The sequence below is a fragment of the Puma concolor genome, chromosome A1 (assembly GCF_028749965.1).
Source record: "Puma concolor isolate L17-30 chromosome A1, mPumCon1.1.hap2, whole genome shotgun sequence".
Taxonomy (NCBI): domain Eukaryota; kingdom Metazoa; phylum Chordata; class Mammalia; order Carnivora; family Felidae; genus Puma; species Puma concolor.
Window position 1 is genome coordinate 32,669,449 of NC_141667.1, and position 23,230 is coordinate 32,692,678.

Below are 23,230 nucleotides of genomic sequence, written 5' to 3' on the forward strand. Positions count from 1 at the left end.
ATGTCTAGGTCTCTTCATTTTCTTTTTCTTCTAAGACAAACAAGTTGTCTTAGGTGATCTCTTCCTCCTTAGATTGTGTTTCCTTATCCCCTTAAACAGTCAGGAGGAGAGTGAGAAATTCAGTTCATCTTGTGAGCCAGAAATTTATACATGCGTAATAAAACAATAACTTACATTTTTTTCAAAGCAGACTTTATCCTTTAAATTGTTACCATGAGTTTTCAGAAAAACAATGACTAGATGGAAGCCAGAATTTTACTTCTTTGACTTGTTGATTCATCTGCCTCCATGACACAGGCCAAATATCTGACCCAAATATTCCTTCATTTTCATCACCCAGGGTATTTTAGAGCAAGAAGTAAACTAATGATGGAGATCATAGCATGGAGAAACCCATAAAAATTCAAGTTCCCTGTGGAACATCCACACCTGAAGTTATATGGCTGTATACAGGGACACTAAATGTTGAGGTGTAATATGATTCTTTAACCTGCCTCTAACAAGAATTCTGCAGCCTCTTTCTTGGGCTTTCTTCATGCTCACCTGTGTTTAGAAACATGTAGAGATGCTGGGGCACCTGGGTGGCTCAGTCAGTTAAGCATCCGACTCTTGGTTTTGACTCAGGTCATGATGTCACAGTTTGAGCATGCAGCCAGCTCCACATTGGGCTCCATGCTGACGGTGCAGAGCCTGCTTGGGATTCTCTCTCTCCCTTTCTCTCTCTCTGCCCCTCCCCCAATCACTCTCTCTGTCTCTCTCTCAAAAATAAATAAATAAACTTAAAAAAAAGAAAAGGAACATGTAGAGATGCTGTATTGAATAAGTCAGAGGAGTTAAAACAACTCCTATGAAAAAGAGAGACAGCCCCTGGGGAAGAATAAAATACATTTGGAGGGACGAGAAAAGAACAAGGTAGGGAAGATTTTTAAAAATCCATGCAGATTGTGTTTAGGGAGAGAAAAAGAATAAGAATGAACAGATTGACATGTAACTTTTATTCTGTGTGACTTTTTTTTTAGAGTAAGATAGTGAAGGAGAGTGTTAGAAATATTATTTTTATTATAAATATAAACATTATTGTCTTTTGGAAACGTACTGCCATTCAGACTTCCTTAGAATTAGTTGCAAACAGGAGAATGGTGTGATATTTAAAGCACAGGCTCTGAAACCAGATTGTCTTGTATAAACCCTGGTTCTCCTATTCTGTCTAAACTTGAGCAAGTTACTTAACCTCGCTTCCTCAGTCAGTGCATCTGTAAAATAGAGGTAATAATAGTATGCACCTTATAATGTTTGAGTAATACATGAGCTAATATATGAAATATATGAAATATAGAGTACCCTTGGTGTGTGTGTGTATGTGTGTGTGTGTGTGTGTGTGTGTTTAGAGATCAAAACAATATTAGTTTTTTAAAAACATATAAATTTGCATTTATATGTATATTTTTAAATTTGATACTGTGTGAAATGGATAGTTAGGTAGAATCAAGTCTCATATAAGTTATAAATAATGCCAAAATATATTCTTTAGAATACTTAAAAGCTACTGAAATAGTTATCTATTAGATTTTTTTCTTTATCAATACAACTCCAGAAATACTTTTTAAACCAACTTTCTTAGAAAAAAACAAAACAAAACAAAAAACCAAAAGATCTTTTAAATCCCAGTTATTCACGATATTCACTTATTTGAAAGTCACTATAACCATGGCCCAGACTGGTGAATTTCTATGTGAAGTGTTAGCAATTCAACCCCACTGACACATTAAAATGAAAGGGCTCCAAGTACCACTGAGCTTCTTATTTTTTAGTGAAAAATTGGAGACCAAAGAGAGTAAGAGACTTGTACAAGTTCAAATAGCTAACTTGTCAGAACAGCATGTGACAATTGACTCTGGAGATAGGCCAAGAAACTAGACTCACAGGACAAAAATTAGGAATCTAGAGGGTCCTTAGATTAAGCAAACACTCAAAATTCAGGAATACTCAAGAGAATAGGGAGAAACAATGAAAAGAATCCAAATAGAAACCATAGGGACATGAGTGACAAGGGGAACTTGAAATTGGCGCAGCTGTGACTCAGCTAGGAAGCTCTTAACGTGGTCAAAGTGAGTGAGGTATTGTCCACAGAAAGGACCAGTCCTGACAAGGTAGGCACTACAGGGAAATGGGAAGGGGTGAGGGATAGGATGGGTGGCTGAGTAGCTGAACAAGGGCCTGAAACTGTAGGTATTTTTCTGGGAAATTCTTGGTGATAAATCAATATTTGGAAACTCTGAGGAAAACTGTGTTGCATGAACACTATTATTCACAACTGAACCAGTTCCTTCTCTTACCTACTTATCACACAACAAATGTAACCACTTGTTTACCCATTTGAATGTAGTCTAGATTATCAGGGACAAAATAATAACTTCCTTCTAATAGAGGTCCATGTGAGAAGAGAGGTGTTAATTCAAATGTAGCATATTAGAATAGAGTAGGCTAAATTTATTCTTTTTACAGACAGTGCTTATCAGAAGTCATAAGACTCAAGAGACATAACAGAATCTCTAAAGCTCTAATACATGCCCAAATAAGAGCAGTAAAACTCTTATTCTTTGTTGGGTCTTTAGAGATGATGAACTCTTGAACTCTCAAAACTTATTTTTGACAAGAATTTTTAACTGATGCTCAGATCACCCTAGAGTGCAATGGGAAAGAGAAAAACCACAAGAGCTTTCCTTTTCTCATGAGGCACATGATGTACACTTCAGGCTACCACAGGGCAGTGGGCTATCACTAAACACTCAAGATTTGGATGAGAATTGTACTAACCTTTCCAATTTTAGTGGACCTTAATGGGCTATTTGCACAATAATTTACTGCTGAAGATAATTCACAGCCCACACAATTCTACTTAAAGCCCATCCTTCAGTGTCTGAAGAATTATGACTTTGTTCTTTAGCTTTAATTAGCTGGCAAGGCAGGAAGGTTAATGACATTGGTGCACATTATTTGCAGCTATAACTATTTTGTTCTGACAGAAGATGTACAGAAAGAAAATTCATCATATCTCAGTGAAAACGCTTAGCCAAAAGCATGGAAGAGATGTTCTCTAAGTGTTAGATAGGTTGGAGATTGGATTAAAATACTTAATGAAATTATGCATCCTTAATCTTTTGCTGTAGTTTTCTGAGAGACTGTGATAAATTTGTCTAACCCTTTAAAATTGTAACCATAACAGTAATAACCCCAGTTTTCTGATCCATGAGTAGCAAGTTTATGCATATACCTGGACTTATGTGACTGTATGCAGGGATGGAGAATTTGAAAATTCCCCACTCTTGCATGCCAGGTACAGCCTGACACAAGATCCCTACTCTGGCATTCTCTAGTTGGCACTGCTTAGGACAAGACCGAGGGACATTTATATTCTTCTCAAAGGGCTTGTCCTATAAATTGCCTATTTCTATGAAAAAGAGACTGGAAAATGTCAGAATCTACAGCAATGGAAAAGAATGCAGAAAATGGCAAAGAAAACCTTCTCTCTCTTTGACCTTGGAGAGAGTGTGTACTCCAAATATAAAGAAGAAATAAGTACAGAACACCACTAAATATGTTTTTATTTAGCATCCTGGAATTATTGCCTAAAATATGGCCAAATTCTGGAGGCTTACTGAATCTTTTTTGCAACTGTTTTTGGTAGTAAGTATGTAGTCTTGATAAGACTAACATTATGCGAACTATGTCAAAACTGCTATACTTCCTTGCGAAAGGGATAACATTACTTTTTTGACCTCTTTAATCTTTAATCCTTAGCAAGTACCTGTTAACATAGTCATACCCAATGTATGTATGTGTGTGTGCACATACATAAATATAAATGTAAATACAAATAGTAGCTGATTTATTTATTTACAACATTCAGATTAGAGAACTGATGTAGTACTTTACATTTTACAAAGTGCTTTTCATGCATATTTAAATTTATGCTTCATTGGAAAACTGCTATAGAGCACACCTATTCCCTGAAACTTCAAGAGACCCAATGACACAGTAAGAAATAGAACTTACAGGTACTTAACTACGGCTTAGCAAGAATTTCCTTATTGGAAATAGGGTGGATGCTTGAATAATGAAGTTACACACCTCCATCATCCACATCCATCCCCACCATCTTCGGTTCAAGTACATCTTGAAGTTTACATCCGCAGTGTACGTAAACTACAGCTGGGAATCCTCTGAACTGACAGATTTTCAATCTACCTGATGAGCCCACCAAACTTTGGGCAGGTTTTTGGTAGGAATAAGGGGAGATGACAGAGAGCATGGCCACTCATTTGTAGCTTTGATCTGGTATATATCTTTGATTATATGTTTTTGGTTTGGTTGTAAACCAAAGAGGAAATGACCCTGTATCTGAGTGATCATTCCACCCAGTCCTCAAACCTAAATTAGCTTTTGTGGTCTGTTCTGGTGCAAATGCCCAAAGTATTCTAATGTGAATGGTTTCTGTTTTGACTTAACTTACAAAACTACTTCTTTATGGCATCTTTAGGTAAACAAAGTTTTATTTTGTGTATTTGATGGAGAGAGTTCTTGATTTATTATTATTGAGGATTTATGGAACATCTCTTACAACCAAGTCAATTCCTGTGAAGAATTTTCTGTGAAGAAGAGAATTTTCTGTGAAGAAGATTTCTGTGAATTTTCTGTGAAGAAGATTTCAATTTTCTGTGAAGAAGAGAAATGAGGAATGTAGTTGTTATGGGCTGAATTTGGCCCCTCATCTCCAGAATTCATATATTAAGGTCCTAACTGAGCCCCAATACCTCAGAATGTGATTATGGTTTGGAAATAAGATCTTTGCAGAGGTAAATAAGTTAAAATGAGATCACTAGATTGGGCTCTAATCCAATATGACTGGTGTTCTTATGAGATTTGGACATAGAAGATTTGAACATAGACACAGACAGAGGGAAGACGATGTGAAAACATCCATCTACAAGGACATAAAGAGGCCTAGAACAGATCCTCCTTTCATGACCCTCAGAAGAAGCCAACCCTCTGATACCCTAATCTTGAACTTCTAGCTTTCAGAACTGTGAGAAAATAAATTTCTGTTGTTAAAGCTACCCAGTCTGTGGCTTTAGCAACCTTAGCAAGTAATACCACTTCACATATGATTCTAATTCACTAAGATCTTGCATTTATTTCTATATCCATGGATATGAGATGAAAAGAAATAAATTTAGGCTACTTAGCATTTTAAATACATATATAATGAAACAGCTTCCATTTTTAATAGCATCCTTGTGCTATTGGAGAGGAGTGGGGGAGTTTGTTTTGTTTTGTTTTGTTTTCTGTTACCAATCAGAAGATGATTTCCAGAATGATTTTATTTTTACATGCAAAACATACTTAACACAATTTTTGGACCACATAATTCAGTAAGCACTGTTCCCTTTCTGCTCTGTTTCTCTACTACATGGTTTTCCAAAACGTCAATACATAGGTAGAACCTGGGAAGAATCAACCAGCTAATATAATTTATCTTGAAGCTTTTGTTAATTTTACCTTTCAGTGACCCTGTCCATCATTTTGGTAAGCTCTGTCCAAATTACTAATGCTCTTAGATTTAGTTACGAAGGTATGGCTCTGGCTACTGAGATATTGTCAGTTCCAAGTCACATTGTTCTTGACCTTTCACTTGTCTGCCAAAAGTTACATGTCCTAGTGCCCATTTTTTCAGGGGTATCTTATGGGGTAAATTTGCTATCCTATAAAATGTATGTTTGCTGGGGCGCCTGGGTGGCGCAGTCGGTTAAGCGTCCGACTTCAGCCAGGTCACGATCTCGCGGTCCGGGAGTTCGAGCCCCGCGTCGGCTCTGGGCTGATGGCTCAGAGCCTGGAGCCTGTTTCCAATTCTGTGTCTCCCTCTCTCTCTGCCCCTCCCCCGTTCATGCTCTGTCTCTCTCTGTCCCAAAAATAAATAAAAAAACGTTGAAAAAAATAAAAAAAAAACGTATGTTTGCTTCTGCATGTTTATTTCTTCATTCCGTAGATAATTATAACTTAATGCATATTGTAATTTTCATGTAATAAAAAAAAAAAGATTCCTTATTCTAGTTCTACCCATAATGGCAAAAAAAGGATATTTTGGAATTAATGGATTTTTTGTTAGTTATAATATCACATTCATATTTGGTTAAAAGTTTTCTGAATACCCATTATGTATTAGACATAGAATTTTAATACCCATATCATATATGTATTACAATCCCTATTTTACAAGAGGGTAGAAAAAGGTTTAAAGGGAGGTAGTAATCTGTCCTAAACCACAGAGTTGATAAACAGTGAAATTGATATTCAAACCCAAATTCTGACCAGGTTTTATTATTATTATTATTGTTGTTGTTGTTAATTTGCTGCGGTTTCCCATTTTGATATCCCAATGTGTTTATCAATGTTAATAGAAAGAAACCAGGGGAAAGAATGGAGAAAATATTAAAACCAAGTATGAATTTTCTTTTCTATATTCCATCCCCTGTTCTGTCCTTGAATCTCTGGGGAGAAACACAAAAATTGGTTTGAAGCCTAAGAATAGGCAATAATATTTTGGCAAGAAATAGCAGGCATCAGAAGGCTCTAGTTGTAAACAGGAGGTCCCGGGTGCTTCCACAGGATAAATGCTGTTTAAAGTACACATCAATGTAATATCTGGACAGCATTCTAAAAACAGAGCCACCTATTTAAACTCCCTCAGTCAAACAAATATTTCATCTCAACACTTTGCTTACTTGAAAGAATATGCAAACTTACTTGAAGAGGCTACATGTTCTAAAAAATAAAAGAAAACATGTACACAGAATTTCCCTTTGAGCACATCATTGATTTTTCTAGATGTCATCCTGAAGGAAGTAAAAATTATTACAACTCACGGGCAAAAGCATACTTGACAAATGTTAAGCTTCTAGTTTGAGGTTGGGAAAACTCTATCTTACCACATCTGAACTGCATAAAAGGACAAGTCAGCAAGACTAACCTGTTTTTTACTTATTTTTTATGCTTATTTATTTATTTTGAGAGACAGAGAGAGAGAGAGAAAGCATGAATGGGGAGGGGCAGAGAGACAGGGAGAGAGAGAATCCCAAGCAGGCTCCATGTTTTCAGCACAGAGCCTGATGTGGGGCTTGATGTCACAAACTGTGAGATCATGACCTAAGCTGAAATCAAAAGTCAAATGCCCAACTGACTGAGTCATCCAGGCACCCCCAAAGTTACCTTTAAAAATACACACACACACACACACACACACACATCCTTTCAGAGATTTCTAATTAGATATATTTTTCCTAGAAGAGGTTTATATATATATAATGTATAAATACCAGCTAATCTAGGAAAGAGCAGGATAAAAAAAATGGGTGTTCTGGTTTAGGCTTAGTAGCTGTATGCCTGGGACATCAGAGTGATCATCTATATTTTCAGTGGGACTGACAAAATAACCAATTTTAAGAATGTTTCTAGCAATAAAACCATTTTTTTAAAGTTTTTATTTTTATTTATTTTGAGAGAGAGAGAGGGTAAGGGGCAGAGAGAGAGGAAGAGAGGGAGAATCTCAGGCAGGCTCCACACTGTCAGCACAGAGCCCCACATAGGGGTCAAACTCATGAACTCTGAGATCATGTCCTGAGCCAAAACCAAGAGTCGGATCTTAACCAACTAAGCCACCCAGATACCCCAGCAAAACAATTTTAATACCCCAGAAAACCTACATGGATTTCTATAAATATATAAAATGTGTATGATAACATACAATATATATCTTTTTAAATTTCATATATATATTCATTTTATATAGATGCAGAGTTGCTTTGTCTGAGCTGAACTGCAGGTGTGAGGCCTGGTTGCTTCACTGTCTTCTCAGGCTCCCAAGAGATTATTGATGACCACAGTTTGGAAACCTCTCAACCTTGATCATTCTTTGATGTCTTCTAGGTATGGAAATTACCTTTGCATTCCTCAAATGTGTAGCCAGCCAGTATATTAGCAAATAAATGAACTTTAGTAAGAAGACCACTGCATACATTGGACATGGCAAGAACATTTAATTCCAGGGATAATTCTTTCTAATCAATGGGTTAAGAATAATGAGAATGCTATGACAAATTCATTGTATTCTGCTATGCATCTACGAGTTGAAGTTGTACACATCTGTGTACACATTTGCAATTCCCAGCATAGTCACTTGTATACATTATATTCAAAAACTCCCATGAATAGAAAAATGTGGTGATAGTAATATTGCAAAATAATAACTGAATGTTTTTCTCTTCTGTTTTTTTTTTTTAACATTTATTCATTTTCGAGAAACAGAGTATGAGTGGGAGAGAAGCAGAGAGAGAGGGAGACAGAATCTGAAGCAGGCTCCAGACTGAGCTGTCAGCACAGAGCCCAACACAGGGCTCGAACCCACGGACCACGACCTGAGCTGAAGTCAGACACTTAACTTACTGAGCCACCCAGGTGCCCATTTTGTCTTCTGTTCTATCAGCAAAAGTATATCTATGAAAACTCATGACTTTGGATGAATAAGTTCTAATTGTTCTGTTTTTTCCTGGAAGGAGAGCATAGTTTAAAGAAGTCTGATAAATGGTATGAGAAAGGAGTCCAGTGTTAGAGACCAAAGGGATGCAGCCAGAAGAAAAAAAAAAAAAAGGTGGGCTCTAGAGCATCAACTATGTAACTCAGTCACAGCACCGGATAATTCATTGATGACTGCACCTCTCTTGGGGAAAGTATTTTCAATGATATCCCTTGAAAGAGACAAGAAATCCTTACAGAACGATGACAAACCTGGATTGAAATTCCAACTTGGTTATTTGCTACAAATGTACTGTGATTCTCAATTTCTTTATAATAAAATGATGAGTGTATCAACTATCTAGTTGGATTGTTGAGAGTATCAAAAATAATGCAAGAAAAATGCTTGCCACATGGTAGGTGAATGGTAGCCAACATCATTGGTCTTACTTTACACGGTCTTGGAAAATGCTGAACAGAAATCTATTTCAATTGATAAATGGTAAATTTGAAAATGAGAGTGAATGGAGGTAAGCATTTCTTGTGTAATATTCATTTCCTATTGTATCAATTCCTCATGTTAGCACTTACAACTTTGCCCCCCACCCCCCGTCCCTCTTACCTTCACTGATCTAAACCTCCCCATTCCCAGATATGAAAGATTTGGGGAAAAGGAGGGCCTAAAAAACAAAAGAAAACAGAGTTTTTTCTTTCAAAATAAGCCAGGTCCTGTGAAGTAAACTGCTGAGAAATATCGACTTTATGCTCTATCTTATTTCTTACAACATGCTTTAAAAAGTAATAAATTGTTTATTGTGAAATTTGTTTCTTGGATGAAAGAGAACGATCTCTGCTCTCAGCGTGCATAAATTTAGGATTGGGAACTACATGCGAAATCTTTAATGTTCTTGTGAAATAGCTCATCACCACACTTGACAATTAAAAAGTTACCTCAGATTGGGGGATGGGTGGGAAGGCAATACAATCCTTGTCATGAGTTATCAGTGCTACTTAGATAGTTCTTTATCAGTCTCACATTTAGATAACTGATTTGAGTCAAATTTCCCAGATGTGCAATTTAGAGTCATTCCTGAAATCTCATATGGAGTGAGGGGAGGGGGCTAGACATTTTAGAAAAAAATAAAACTGAAACTGAGCTGAGAAATGTAGGGTACTCTCAAGCTTGTAGATTCATGTCCTTCCCCAAAGAAGTGCTTCTGCTCCCCCAGGATGTATCCCCATAGAAATCCTTGGGCTCACTTCATACATCATAGGACCCCCTGGAAGGAGATCTGAGTAGATGCTCTTTTGGGCATCCTGTTTCTGATTAAGAACATTCGTCTGATTCCTTACTCTTTTGATTACATTCTATCTCCTACAAATTCCACCTTTCTGCTCAGAATATTCAGTGGAAAACTGGGAAGAGTCTCTTAGAATGTATGAATCCATAGTTCAGAAATATCCTTTCACATGGGATTTTCATGCATTTTCCATTATCCCTCAAATGTATGAAGGGGCAGTACTCATGGCTATCAGTGTGGACACGATGTCCCAGAATGCGTGGGTCCAGCCACTGCTGGAAGATACCATAGCTGTGTATTCTTGTGCCCTCATTTCACACAGAACATCAACCCATTTCCAGCTGCTTAGAAGAAACTGTTACCACCACTCATCACTGCCCACTTCTTTGTTATCAGTCACCTAAACTGGAATTTCAGAGAAATCTTCCAAAAAAAAAATACTGCAAAATTGTTCTCCAATAAAAGTTTTCTATTGACCATCCAGAAACTGGATGGTTTCATCAGTTCTGCTAAGGGTCTCACCATCTCTCCGATTTTGAAAACTCTTTCCTAAAAAGAGGGGTGTTGGGAAACAATGCAAATTAGCCAATCAATCTTAAACTTGGGAGGTTAGCTTTTTTTTAAGGTTAGAAAAAGTAGTGGCTTTTATTTACCATTGCATTTATCAAGATTACAATAAAAACACTAGTGATACCATCTGAAAAAAAAAAAACAATGATTTGTTGGTAATTGCAATGAATGGAATATTGACAGTCTCTGAGGACAATCAAGAAATTATCCAGGAGCTATAGACCTGATAGCAATATGGTCTTCGGGTGTCTTTTGTGGCTTATTTTTTTCCAACAACTGGCTTAAAGTCATTCATATTTGTTGCCTGGATTCCAGTACCAATAAATGTAAGATATGGAATGACTGTTTCTTTACCTTGATAGTACTGAACAACTACAGCTACATTGTGAAGATTAATAATAATGCAGTAGGACAATGCTATCATCTTTAATATTATCCTCTGTTAGTTCCAGAGCTTGAGTTGATCACTTCTTTCTGCTTCTTCAAAATCCATAGATTGAAGTAGATTGATAAAAATTTTTACATATTGGGGCACCAGAGTGGCTCAGTTGGTTAAGCTTCCATCTTCGGCTTAGGTCTGGATCTAGCAGTTTGTGAGTTCAAGCCCCACGTCGGGCTCTGTGCTGACAGCTCAGAGCCTGGAGCCTGCTTTGGATTCTGTGTCTCCCTCTCATTCTCTCCCTCTCCCCCACTTGTGCTCTCTCTCTCTCTCTCTCTCTCTCTCAGAAATAATAAATGAATAAACTTTTTTTTTTTAATTTTTTTTTTCAATGTTTATTTATTTTTGGGACAGAGAGAGACAGAGCATGAACGGGGGAGGGGCAGAGAGAGAGGGAGACACAGAATCGGAAACAGGCTCCAGGCTCCGAGCCATCAGCCCAGAGCCCGACGCGGGGCTCGAACTCACGGACCGCGAGATCGTGACCTGGCTGAAGTCGGACGCTTAACCGACTGCGCCACCCAGGCGCCCCTGAATAAACTTTAAAAATTAAAAAAATTTTTTTGCATATTTAAGACCCTGACCATTACATGCCCCGTGCAATTTCATTGAATAGAGTTTAACAAGTTGCTTAAATGCTACAGTAATAAGTAGCTGTTCTTCACAATCAGATTCCAAGAAGGTCATGCCTTTTCAGAAACAGTTGTCCAACTCAAACTCTTTGCTTTCATTAAGGCACGTGCAGCATATTAGAAGGCATTAAATCTATATAGCCTTTTGAAAGATCTGTGTCCTGTTTTTCTAAGTACTGCTTGATTTTTTTTTCTTCTAATCCCACAGCATCACCTCCTTGATATTGGTCAATTCTCCTTTTGTTTTGAAAACACAGAAATGTTGGTGTTGCTGATATATTGCATTTGCAGCTGTTCCCTGACATTGATGAACATCGACTTCCAAGAAAACTGCTTGCGTATACTTGTTAACTCCTAGAACTGAATGCCGCACCCTCACATGGTGAACCTGACCGGGGTGAGTCTGGAGCCTGTGCCATGCAGTTCAGGCTGGAAATCTGGGTAGCTGCCCACTGGCTCCTCTGAAATATTTCCCAGAGAGCTCAGCAGGGCAGCTACCAAAAGCTGAAGACCCAGGAGAGGGAACAGGCTGTGGAAGGCTGAGACCTGTACAGAAGACGTGATGACCGAGGAGTCTTTCTCTGGACTCAATGCAGTCTGCCAGGGAGCAGAACTGCCAAGAGGGTGGGCATGGGAGAGGACAGGGAAAGGGGAGGGAAAGAAAGGCATGTAGCCAGGGTTTACTCAGGATACGGCAAGAGTGTGGTAGGCAGAATAATGGTCCCCCAAAGATGGCCCCATCCTAATCCTTGAAACCTGTGGATATGGCACCTTACATAGAAAGAGACATTGCATGGGAATGCAAGCTGGTGCAGCCACTCTGGAAAACAGTATGGAGGTTCCTCAAAAAACTAAAAATAGAACTACCCTATGACCCAGCAATTGCACTACAGGGCATTTATCCACAGGATACAGGTGTGCTGTTTCAAAGGGACACATGCACCCCAATGTTTATAGCAGCACTATCAACAATAGCCAAAGTATGGAAAGAGCCCAAATGTCCATCAATGGATGAATGGATAAAGAAGATGTGGTATATATACAATGGAGTATTATTCAACAATCAAAAAGAATGAAATCTTGCCATTTGCAACTACGTGGATGGAACTGGAGGGTATGATGGTAAGTGAAATTAGTCAGTCAGAGAAAGACAAATATCTTATGACTTCACTCATATGGGGACTTTAAGAGACCAAACAGATGAACATAAGGGAAGGGAAACAAAAATAATATAAAAACAGGGAGGGGGACAAAACAGAAGAGACTCATAAATATGGAGAATAAACATAGGGGTACTGGAGGGGTGTGGGAGGGGGGATGGCCTACATGGGTAAGGGACATTAAGGAATCCACTCCTGAAATCATCATTGCACCGTATGCTAACTAATTTGGATGTAAATTTTTAAAAAATAAAATTTAAAAAAAAGTAAAACTTAAAAAATAAAAAAAGATACACTGTAAAAAGTTAAAATAAAAGCAATGATCTCAGATTGGATTTTGGAGATAGAAACTGAAGCAGCTCATTCAAGATGTCACAGCCAACTATAAAATGTGAAATGGCTCAGAGCTGTGGAGTGAGTGACATGAATCATTTATGTACCAAATATATGTAGCATGTTTGTATATGGCAGGGATTTTCTACTGGAAATAAAATTATCTGATTCAGGAAGCTAATTGAATAAATAAGCAAATTTTATAGCAATGTGTGTGTAAGAAAGTGATAATGAGTGATATAGAGGAAAAGGGTAAAGAGATGAGAGAGTTCCAATGGGCTACAGGAGTCAGCTTGGGAGAAACTGCAGTGTTAAATGGGGAAGTAAGACAGTAATATACAATACACATTTGTTCTGGTTTTTCTGTTTAACATTTTTTCAAACCTGGTGATTTTTAAAGTATATGCTCATTGTAAACATAAATTATAAGCCCCCTACTTTCTGCTCATTGCGTATTCCCACCCTCACCCCCGTGTTTTAGTCTGTATATGAAGCCATTATTAAGAATTTATTTTGGGGGGGTACCTGGGTGGCTCAGTTGGTTAAGTGTCCAACTTCGGCTTGGGTCACGATCTTGCAGTTCGTGGGTTCGGGCCTCACGTTGGGTTCTGTGCTGACAGGTCAGAGCCTAGAGCCTGCTTTAGATTCTGTGTCTCCTTCTCTCTACCTCTCCCCCACTCACACACACTCTCTCTCTCTCTCAAAAATAAATAAACTTTAAAAAAAAAAATTAAAGGGGTGCCCGGGTGTCTCAGTCAGTTGAGCATCCAATTTCGACTCAGGTCATGATCTCACAGTTTGTCAGTTCGAGCCCCACGTCGGGCTCTGTGTTGATAGCTCGAAGCCTGGAGCTTGCTTTGGATTCTGTGTTTCCCTCTTTCCTGCCCCTCCCCCATTTGTGCTCTGTCTCTCTGTCTCTCAAAAATGAATAAACGTTAAAAAAATTTTTTTAATTAAAAAAAATTTACTTTTGTCTTTTCATAATTTCTTGTGATAAAATTATGCTACTTTTCTTGTGTTCAATTGCAATATATCTTGGAATCTCCCCATTTCAGAACATATATTTTTTTCTCGTTTTACACTGTAATATGAGAATTATATAACATTAATGAATTTTATTAAACCAGTTTCATACTCATAGGCATTTAAATCATTCCACTTTTAAAACATACTTCAGGGGCGCCTGGGTGGCGCAGTTGGTTAAGCGTCCGACTTCAGCCAGGTCACAATCTTGTGGTCCGTGAGTTCGAGCCCCGCGTCAGGCTCTGGGCTGATGGCTCAGAGCCTGGAGCCTGTTTCTGATTCTGTGTCTCCCTCTCTCTCTGCCCCTCCCCCGTTCATGCTCTCTCTCTGTCCCAAAAATAAATAAAAACGTTGAAAAAAAAATTAAAAAAAAAAACATACTTCAAATAAAATTGCAAGGAAAAACCTATAACATACCTTTGGAAAATTATGTGTCATGTATTTACGGAGTAGAATTGAAAGGTAAAGTGATTTATATTACAAAAAATTTTTTTTGATGTATAATCCCAACGATAGTACTGATTACATGTTCTCCCAAATGACAGTACAATTACATGTTAACCAATAGTATGTGAGGGTATTGGCTTCTTAAATGTATATATTGATTTTTTAAAGTTTATTTATTTTGACAGACAGAGAGAGTAAGCAGGGAGGGGCAAAGAGAGGTGAGTGGAGGGAGGGAATTCCAAGCAGGCTCTGTACTTTTTCGGGCCCACGAGCTCTGAGATCATGCCTGAGCCAAAACAAAGAGTCAGACATTTAACCTAATGAGTTCCAGGAGTCCATGACTTCTTAACTTTAACTGATACTTGCTATAACATTCTGATAGTCACTTAGATGTTATAATGTTCCAATATGATTAAAATTGTATCATCATTTTTATTTACATATCTTGAATTATAAGAGAGGTTAATCTTTTTTTTCATGGTTACTGGTCATTGGTATTCTATTTCTGATAAATCCTTTTTTTCCTATACTGTGATATCTCTTTATTAAGGAAATCAGCCTTTTTCAAATGTGTTGAAAATATTTCCCTGAATTTTCATCTTCCTTTTGCTATCTGTGGTATCTTATATTAAAGGGATAGTCTAGTTTAGGCATAGTCCAAATAGCCAATATTTTCTTGTATGGCTTCTTGGTTTTGAAACCTGATGGGTTTTGTTTTAAAAGGTCTTCCCATTCCAAGTTTACAAAAGATTCATTCACCATTCTTTATTACATGATTTAATTTTTAATGTTTTAATTATTTTGTCTATGGAACTTTGAGTTTTAAAAATTAAGTAGAGGCATTCTTATTTTTCTCCAAGTGCTAACCAGTTATTACAGAAATCTTGTTAAATAACCTATCCATTTCTTAGTAATTTAATTTTTTTTCAACGTTTATTTATTTTTGGGACAGAGAGAGACAGAGCATGAACGGGGGAGGGGCAGAGAGAGAGGGAGACACAGAATCGGAAACAGGCTCCAGGCTCTGAGCCATCAGCCCAGAGCCCGACGCGGGGCTCGAACTCCCGGACCGTGAGATCGTGACCTGGCTGAAGTCCGACGCTTAACCGACTGCGCCACCCAGGTGCCCCACCATTTCTTAGTAATTTTAAATACTTACAATTTTTAACACATAACAAATTCCAAAAGTAATTACAATAATATTTCAGAATATAATATATTGCATTTATCTGTCTGGGTATTCTTACCTAAGATCATATTTTAATACATGTAGTTTTATGCTGGTTCTTTAAAAATAAAAAAATGGCAAAAGACTTTCATTTTATTTTTTATAGTGGCTCTGGTATTTTTGCATGTTGTAGGGTTTTTTTTTCAAATGAAATAAATGATGCTTTCGTTATTTTTAATGGGATGATGCTAAGCTAATATATTACAGAAATAATAAACATCTTGATAATAGTTTTAAGTTTTCTTCATAAAAGCTTTCCATATTTATGTTCATCAAAGTTTGTTTTATATTTTTACTGCTATTATAAATAGAATATGCTATATTTTTTATTATTTTAAAAAGTACCATTGTTAAGATATGTATAGATTATGTATATCATCTATTTTGTAGACACCCTAGTCAATTCCATTTTTTCTAAAAGTAACAAAATACCTCCTTATCTAATAAAAACTACAAAATTATTTTTAAAAAAAGAGAAAGAGACATTGCGATGTGATTAAGTTAAGGATTCTGAGATAGAGAGATTATTCTGGATTATCCAGATGGGACCATGTAATCATAAGTGTTCTTATAAGTAAAAGAGGTAAAGGGGGAAAGTCAGTCAGAGAAGCAGAGGTCTTACATATGATTGCTGGATTTGAAGATGGAAGGGGCTTATAAGCCAAGGAACACAGGCAGCTTCCAGAAGCTGAAAAAGGCAAAGAGTGAATTCTCTCTTAGAGCCTACAGAGGAATGCAGTTCCCCCCTGCATCTTGTATTTTCCAAGTCATTCCTAGTACCTCATCCTAGTGCCTAGCAAAGACCCTGGTTAGAGCCTATAATTATCTGTGAACGAATAAAGAAGTTATATCCCCAACACTCCTCACTAGTATCTTCATTCAACAAGGTGCATATTTTGAGCCATCTATGAACTCAGAACCCAATATGTGTGTCAAAATTACTGCCTTCCATCTTACCCTTTCACCACTTGAATCTAGTCTTATCCCTCATTCCGTCTACAGCACTGATCACTGTGCCATGAGGAGAGCAATACACATATTTCATTATCCATGGTGATAACAACAGAAATTATGTAATAAGTAAAAGGCAGTGTGATTTTATCAATCATCTGGTAAAGAAAGTAGAAATGGAATGTACTAGTCAAGATCAACCAGAAAAAGATAATCATTCCAAGTATTTAAAATAGAAATTGTGGGGGATAAGTTTAGGAATTCCCTGAGCTTGCACCAATGGGTTAACAAGGCTTAGGACGAAAGCATCCAGAATAGGTAAACAGGGCGAAAACCTTCCCAGTATAGAACAAGAGCATAAGAGTGGGAAGCTGCTTCTGCTGGACAGAAGTGTCCAGAATAGGTAAACAGGTAGACAGGGTGATAGACTGCCACAGCAGACTATTTGCTAATTGCCTGGAGCTAATTAGCAAAAGAAAGGTGCCTTGTTGACCGTGAGGTAGCATGCTCTGTGTATTATCCCCTACGCAAGTTAAGATAAACAGACATGGTGCCTGGTGCCTGCCATAAACAGCCATCAGCTCAGTGTCAGGATTTTGTTTTGTATTCACACAAACCCCTGACACTGCATATCTTCAAAATCCCCTTTCTCTCACACAGAAAGAAAGTTAGTGATCACTGTCTCATTGTCCCTTTCTGCATGCCCATCATGTCTGTAAGCCTTCTGATCCTAATAAATATGGAACAAGGACCGTTGCTTGAGGCTCTTGTCTCCTCCTCGACATTAGCCTCTCTCGCATTTAATTCTGCATATGCTCTCTTGCTGGCCAAGAGATAACTCCAGACTCAAAGTCTGCAACAGAAGTGACATTGATTTAACAGATAGAGTTGAGACTCCAAGCAAGAGGAAAATGTGGTAACCCTGAGATTAGAAACAGCAGAAGCTACCATTACACAGGCTGGGACAGAGGTAATAAATGAGTTACTGGATCCCAGAAGAGTTTGGCTCACCTGGAGGAAGCTAGGAGGACCTGTTTGGTGGAGCTGGAGGCAGGGAGAACACAGGAAAGGATGGATATTTGTTTGACACAAACAGAGAGGTGAAGAAATGTCTTGGGCTGTAACATTGCATGCCAACTATACTTTAATAACAAAAATTAAAAACATATACACACACAAAAATAATTAAAACTGAAAAAAAACACAGGAAGGAAGGAATGAAGAAAGGAAAGAAAGGAAAGGAGGGAGGGAGGGAGGGAGAAAGAAAGAAAGAAGGAATGGAAGGAAGAAAAGGCAAGTTTTGGACTCTTCTTTCTCTCACCTCCAATCTCCTGATAGTGCCTGCTGCTGGCCAAACCCATCCAGATGCTATCTAACACATGAATGAAGAAGATCATCTTGGACCCCCCCTTAAAAGACAAAAGGAGGGCATGGGGTGGGGAGTCAGAGGGGACGTAAAATAAGGAATGGCTCTGAGTTCAAACACGCCAAGGAGCAGCATTCAGAAGAAAGGGATTTCAACTTCTTATATGAAAACATATAGTAAATACCTAAAATCTAATTATCTCTTAATTGGTTTGCAATACACTTTTAGTAAAACATTTAGAATAATCTTAACTATGATCATCTATAACAAAGGCTGAAAAAAAAAAACTATAATAAATCAAGGTAAATCCTGGCTCCATGGCATACCTCATACACTATTCAAAGCAATCAAAATAATCTGTTATAAAATAATGCCAAATGGATACAAGTTTAAAATGCTCTGTACTCCTAGTTTGCATTGTGTGCCAGGACATATATCTCCTAAGATAAACATGAGAAAGCGTAAATCAGGCCAAGTCAGAAAAAAAGAAAAAGAAAGAAACTCAGCCAACATCAATGGACAGACACGTATTTTCCAAGAGGTTTACCTAAAGTGTGGGGTGATTTTTCTGTTGAAGACAATGTAAACTGTCATTTAGACCATGAAAAATTGGAAACAACACCTAGAGCTAAAAAGATAAAAAAAAATTAAGTAATGCCATGGAATGTGTATAGAACAAAGTGACATAAAGTACTTTGCCAATTGTCATGTTTTAAACTAACAGGAATTTTCCTATGAGCTTAGAATAGTAGATTACTGACATTAAAACATCTTAAGTGTTTTTCTATATTTTCTTTTTCTTTCCTGCTTATTATTGGGGGAGGAACCCATCATTTCATGATTCATGACCCAAATCTCAGAACTTTAACTCCAATGCCAGCTAGACAAAGGGATAAGTCATTTTGTTATGACTAATTAGCTATTTATCCATTGAAAACATTGGGCTTATGCTGGGTAGACTTAAATTATGTTAGGATTGAAATGTTTGTGACAGTTCATTGTTCAGAGTCGAAAGAACATTTTTTAAAAGGCAGTATGTTAGTCAATAAAATAATTTCAAGATTTGGGCTATGAAAACTATGCTGGTTTTTCTTTTTCAACTGCCTCCTGATAATTTCCCCATCCTTGATTTCCAAATTTTGGAACCAACCACTGAAATTATGCTGCTTTTCCCCCTTTATCCTTAAAGACCCAACTCTAACCTTGTGTCCTCAATGAAGTCACAACTTTTGGTCACCAAATCCCAGAAGCGTTTTTTTAGACCACAATGGAATTTGGTGTCTGTTAATCACTGCAGCACTTGCTAGCCCCTACACATTGATACAATTTTGTCCACATTTTATCCCTACAAATTCCCAGGCATTTGAACATATTTGTTCCTAAGTTAGTTATGAGTCCTTTGAAGGTATAGACAATGGCTTATTTTATCTGACATGGAAACCAATATATATTAGGTGACAACCTCTCCCAATATATATTTATCCTACCATGTTCTCTCCTGATTTCTTTCCTTGTGTTATTTTACCCCCATTCATTTAAAATAGAAATGTATGGGACGCCTGGGTGGCTCAGTCAGTTGAGCATCCCACTTCGGCTTAGGTCATGATCTCACTGTTTGTGAGTTTGAGCCCCACGTCCAGTTCTGTGGTGACAGCTCAGAGCCTGGAGCCCACTTTGGATTCTGTATCTTCCTCTCTCTCTGCCCCTCCCCTGCTTGCCCTCTGTCTGTCTGTCTCTCCCTCTCTCTCTCTCTCTCAAAAATAAATAAACATTAAAATAGAAAAGTATACCCCTTACCTATCTCTGAATATATGGCTAGATTTGGAATTTCTTTGTAAGAGTAATATAGTTGTAGGTAAGTCCCTCGGACACCTATCATTCCCAAACAAATATGTGAGAACAGATAAAACTTCTTTAAAAGCCACAAAACATCCTAGTCATATTTTTGAGCTTGTTCAGTTCTATATTTTTTTTAAATCAAAAGTGACAGATATAAGGTACACAAAGATAAGTATGACACGACTGCTGCCTTCATTTTCAGTGGGAAAGAGATCAAGTGGACAAATAAAATAGGCTTGGTGTTATGGACTGAGTTGTGTGCCATGCCCCAAATTCATATGTTGAAGTCCTGACCCCCTAAGACCCAACTGGGTCTTTAAAAAGTGATTTAAAAGACGGTTAAGGCGATCCCTAGTACAACCTCATTTGTATCATTACAAAAGGAGAAAATTTGGACACACAGAGAGACACCAGGGATGCATGAACACAGAGAAGATGCTATGTGAGGACACAGCAAGATGACCATCTACAAAGCCAAAGGCTTCGGTGGAATCCAAACCTCCCAACACCTTGGTCTTGGTCTCCCAATCTCTGGAACTGTTGTTGAAGCAACACGTGTATGGTATTTTTTTTTTTCACAGCAGCCCTAGGAAACTAATACATTTGGTAAGCACCACAATGGTTGTCAGCATAAGATGCCCTAAGAGCAAACGGACGGGACTTTAACATAGTTTGCAGTGCAGTGCAAAGGCCATGAAGAAAACTTCCTCTGCAACATACTCCATGTTATCTGGGCACACTCTGAGGAATATTACTGGATGTCAGTGGAACTTTATCTCTGTGTTTATGTGTACAAATACACAAATATACTGTGATTCAGACTGGCGATTTCCAAGATAATGAGCTAAATATAGCCAGGAAACAGAAAACTCAAGTAACTATTCAGTTTGGCTAACGGCATTCAGAATCTGAATGTATGACCAGGATTGCACAAATGGAAATGTAGAGAATAGATTAGTAATTGTAAGGTCTTCAGAAAAGCTGCACATGCTCGAAGATGAAATAATCATCTTAGAATCATTTTTGTTGATCAGTTCTATAACAAACAGGGCAGTTCTTTAAACAGCTGCCCCAGGAATGGTATTTTTCTGGCTGCTGCCTGATGTGCATTATAATTCCTCTAACACTTACCACTCAATTTACCTCCATTGAAATAAGGGATACAGATGGCAGATGAGGAGGTCCTTCAGGCTCAAGGTAGTTTGTCTTAGCCCCAGAACCCAGTTTTAGAGAGACCCTGAGACCCACAAGTACTTGTGCCTTCACGGGAAAGGAGCAGGGAGATGACAGTGACCTCATGCTGCCTCCTGGTAGAGCAAAGACTTTAGGATGAGTGCCCAGGGCCATTAAAAAAAAAGTGAAACACACCATCAGCATTCTCTGTTCTCCTTTTGTCTGGCCCTTAAACTCTTTGGCATCTGCTTCCCAGGTGCCCAAACCCTAACTCTGCAGAACTCCTGTGCCTACTGCTACTCCCCGCCACCCCCCGTCAGGGGTCACTAACTCGAGGGAGGAGAGAAGTATGAAAGAACCAGGCAACTGGATGGGGACTGGTGAAGTAACAGTACTTCATCCAGATGGACTCAGTACTTACTCATCTCTGTGTAATTATTGTCAGGCTAGACTGTGGCCTACACTAGCCAAGTGTTGCAGTCTGTATTTTTTTTCTTATTCTTATCTCTCACTTTTAGTAGTAGAAACCATGTAGAATACTAAGTCTATGTGAACCAAACAAATACATGTACAGGCCAGATCGGCCTTATGGGCCACCATTAATCTATAATTGGAGGTATTTTAAGACAACTGTTTCTTCCAATGAAAATAACATCAGCCTTTATTTGCAGAGGTCAATGAGCATTTTGTACGAGGAGGATTGGGAAAGTGGGGTAGAGAAGTGAGAAGTCCAGAGAATTGATTCATAGTTTTCTATATTCCACTCACCAAATGTGTGGCATTGTGTAAGTTCCTTGTCCTTTCTGAATTTGAACTTTATTTTTTTATAAAATGATAGGTTTCTTGTGATCTTATGATTCCAATGAATGTCACTGTAAAATTTCTGTTCAAGATTGTTTGTGAGTTTTTGTTTCAATTTATAAAAGATGATCTAATAGGTTAAATCTTTAAAAAGTATTAAATATATCTTTATTTTGTTTAGATAGTTAAAAGATATAATCAGACTCAAAACCAAAATCATTATCTCAGTGGACCATTGTTAGAAGAGGTAGAAAGAGGATCTGGTGGGGGAGGAAACAAAGATTCCCAGTCAGATCACCCACCTAACACCTGCACCTGAAGGTGGCTGAGTAGAAACAACTGAAAAGCCAGTAGATGTGGAGAAATAGGTACAGAAATAAAGGGTTAAAAAGAAAGACCTGGAACAATCTTGCAAACTAAAATCCCATACTACCTGAGGCAAATCAAGGTCATGAAAGATAGGTTATACATTTTACAAACAGAAAATTTACTCCTGAGAAATGAGAAATACCATGGAAGTCTAAAAACTATACATATGTGGTATATTAACAGAGACCTAAAAATGTCCTATATTTATTTGTAACAAAAAAATCAGGAGGCTATGAATCAAAAACAACAACAACAAGAAGAACCAATTTGAAATCCTGGGAATAAAAAATATTTTTGATGTTGAAATAAAAGAAGTCAATGGACAAAAAAATAAGCTAGAGAGATAAAGAGATAATTAGTAAGCCAAATGATACTACTAAAAATAATACAGAGAGATACAAATGCTTGTTTAATATTTGAAAGCAGAGTTAAGAGACAGACATGGAGGCCAGAATGAGAAGTGGCCACAAATGCCCAACAGGAATTCTAGATTTTGAGAAAAGGAAAGTTGATAAGAAGGCAATATTAAAAGAAACATTTATTTACTGTTTTTTGGAATTTTAAAATGATGTTTCCTCAGGTAGAATATGAGTATCAAACGCCAAGAAGCATAAACAGAATAAACTTACATCTAAACACAGTGACATTTCAGAACATCAAAGAAAAAACTAGTAAAGTTACCCCTGGACTAGTATTTCCCAACAAAGAAATTTTCACCTATAAAGAGAGGGCACTTAGACAGCAACAATAAATGTTGAGGGAAAACAGCTGTCAGCCTAGATTCCTACAACTAGTTCAAACTTCTCATGACAAAAATCAAGAAATTCCAGACATAAAGAGACTGAAGGATTTTGATGCCCAGAGAGCCCTACCAAAAAGAACCATTAGAGGAAGTACTTTGGCAAGAACCATGAACCCAAACAGAGAAAAATGCATGAAGCAAAGGTTAAGTGAAATAGTTTTTTTTTTATTTTTTTTAATGTTTATTTATTTCTGAGACAGAGACAGAGCATGAGTGGGGGAGGGGCAG

General features: G+C 37.6%; 1 long non-coding RNA gene and 1 pseudogene across 1 annotated transcript; one reads left to right on the forward strand and one right to left on the reverse strand.

The window, feature by feature from the left end:
* The first annotated feature begins 7,869 nt into the window (after positions 1–7,869).
* On the forward strand, positions 7,870–9,389 carry LOC147584082 (uncharacterized). Its single transcript, XR_015240900.1, has 3 exons — positions 7,870–7,983; positions 8,362–8,511; positions 8,615–9,389. It is a non-coding gene; the product is annotated as an uncharacterized LOC147584082 (long non-coding RNA).
* Positions 8,907–12,767, reverse strand: LOC112860460 (thioredoxin-like protein 1; annotated as a pseudogene).
* Positions 12,768–23,230: the final 10,463 nt, after the last annotated feature.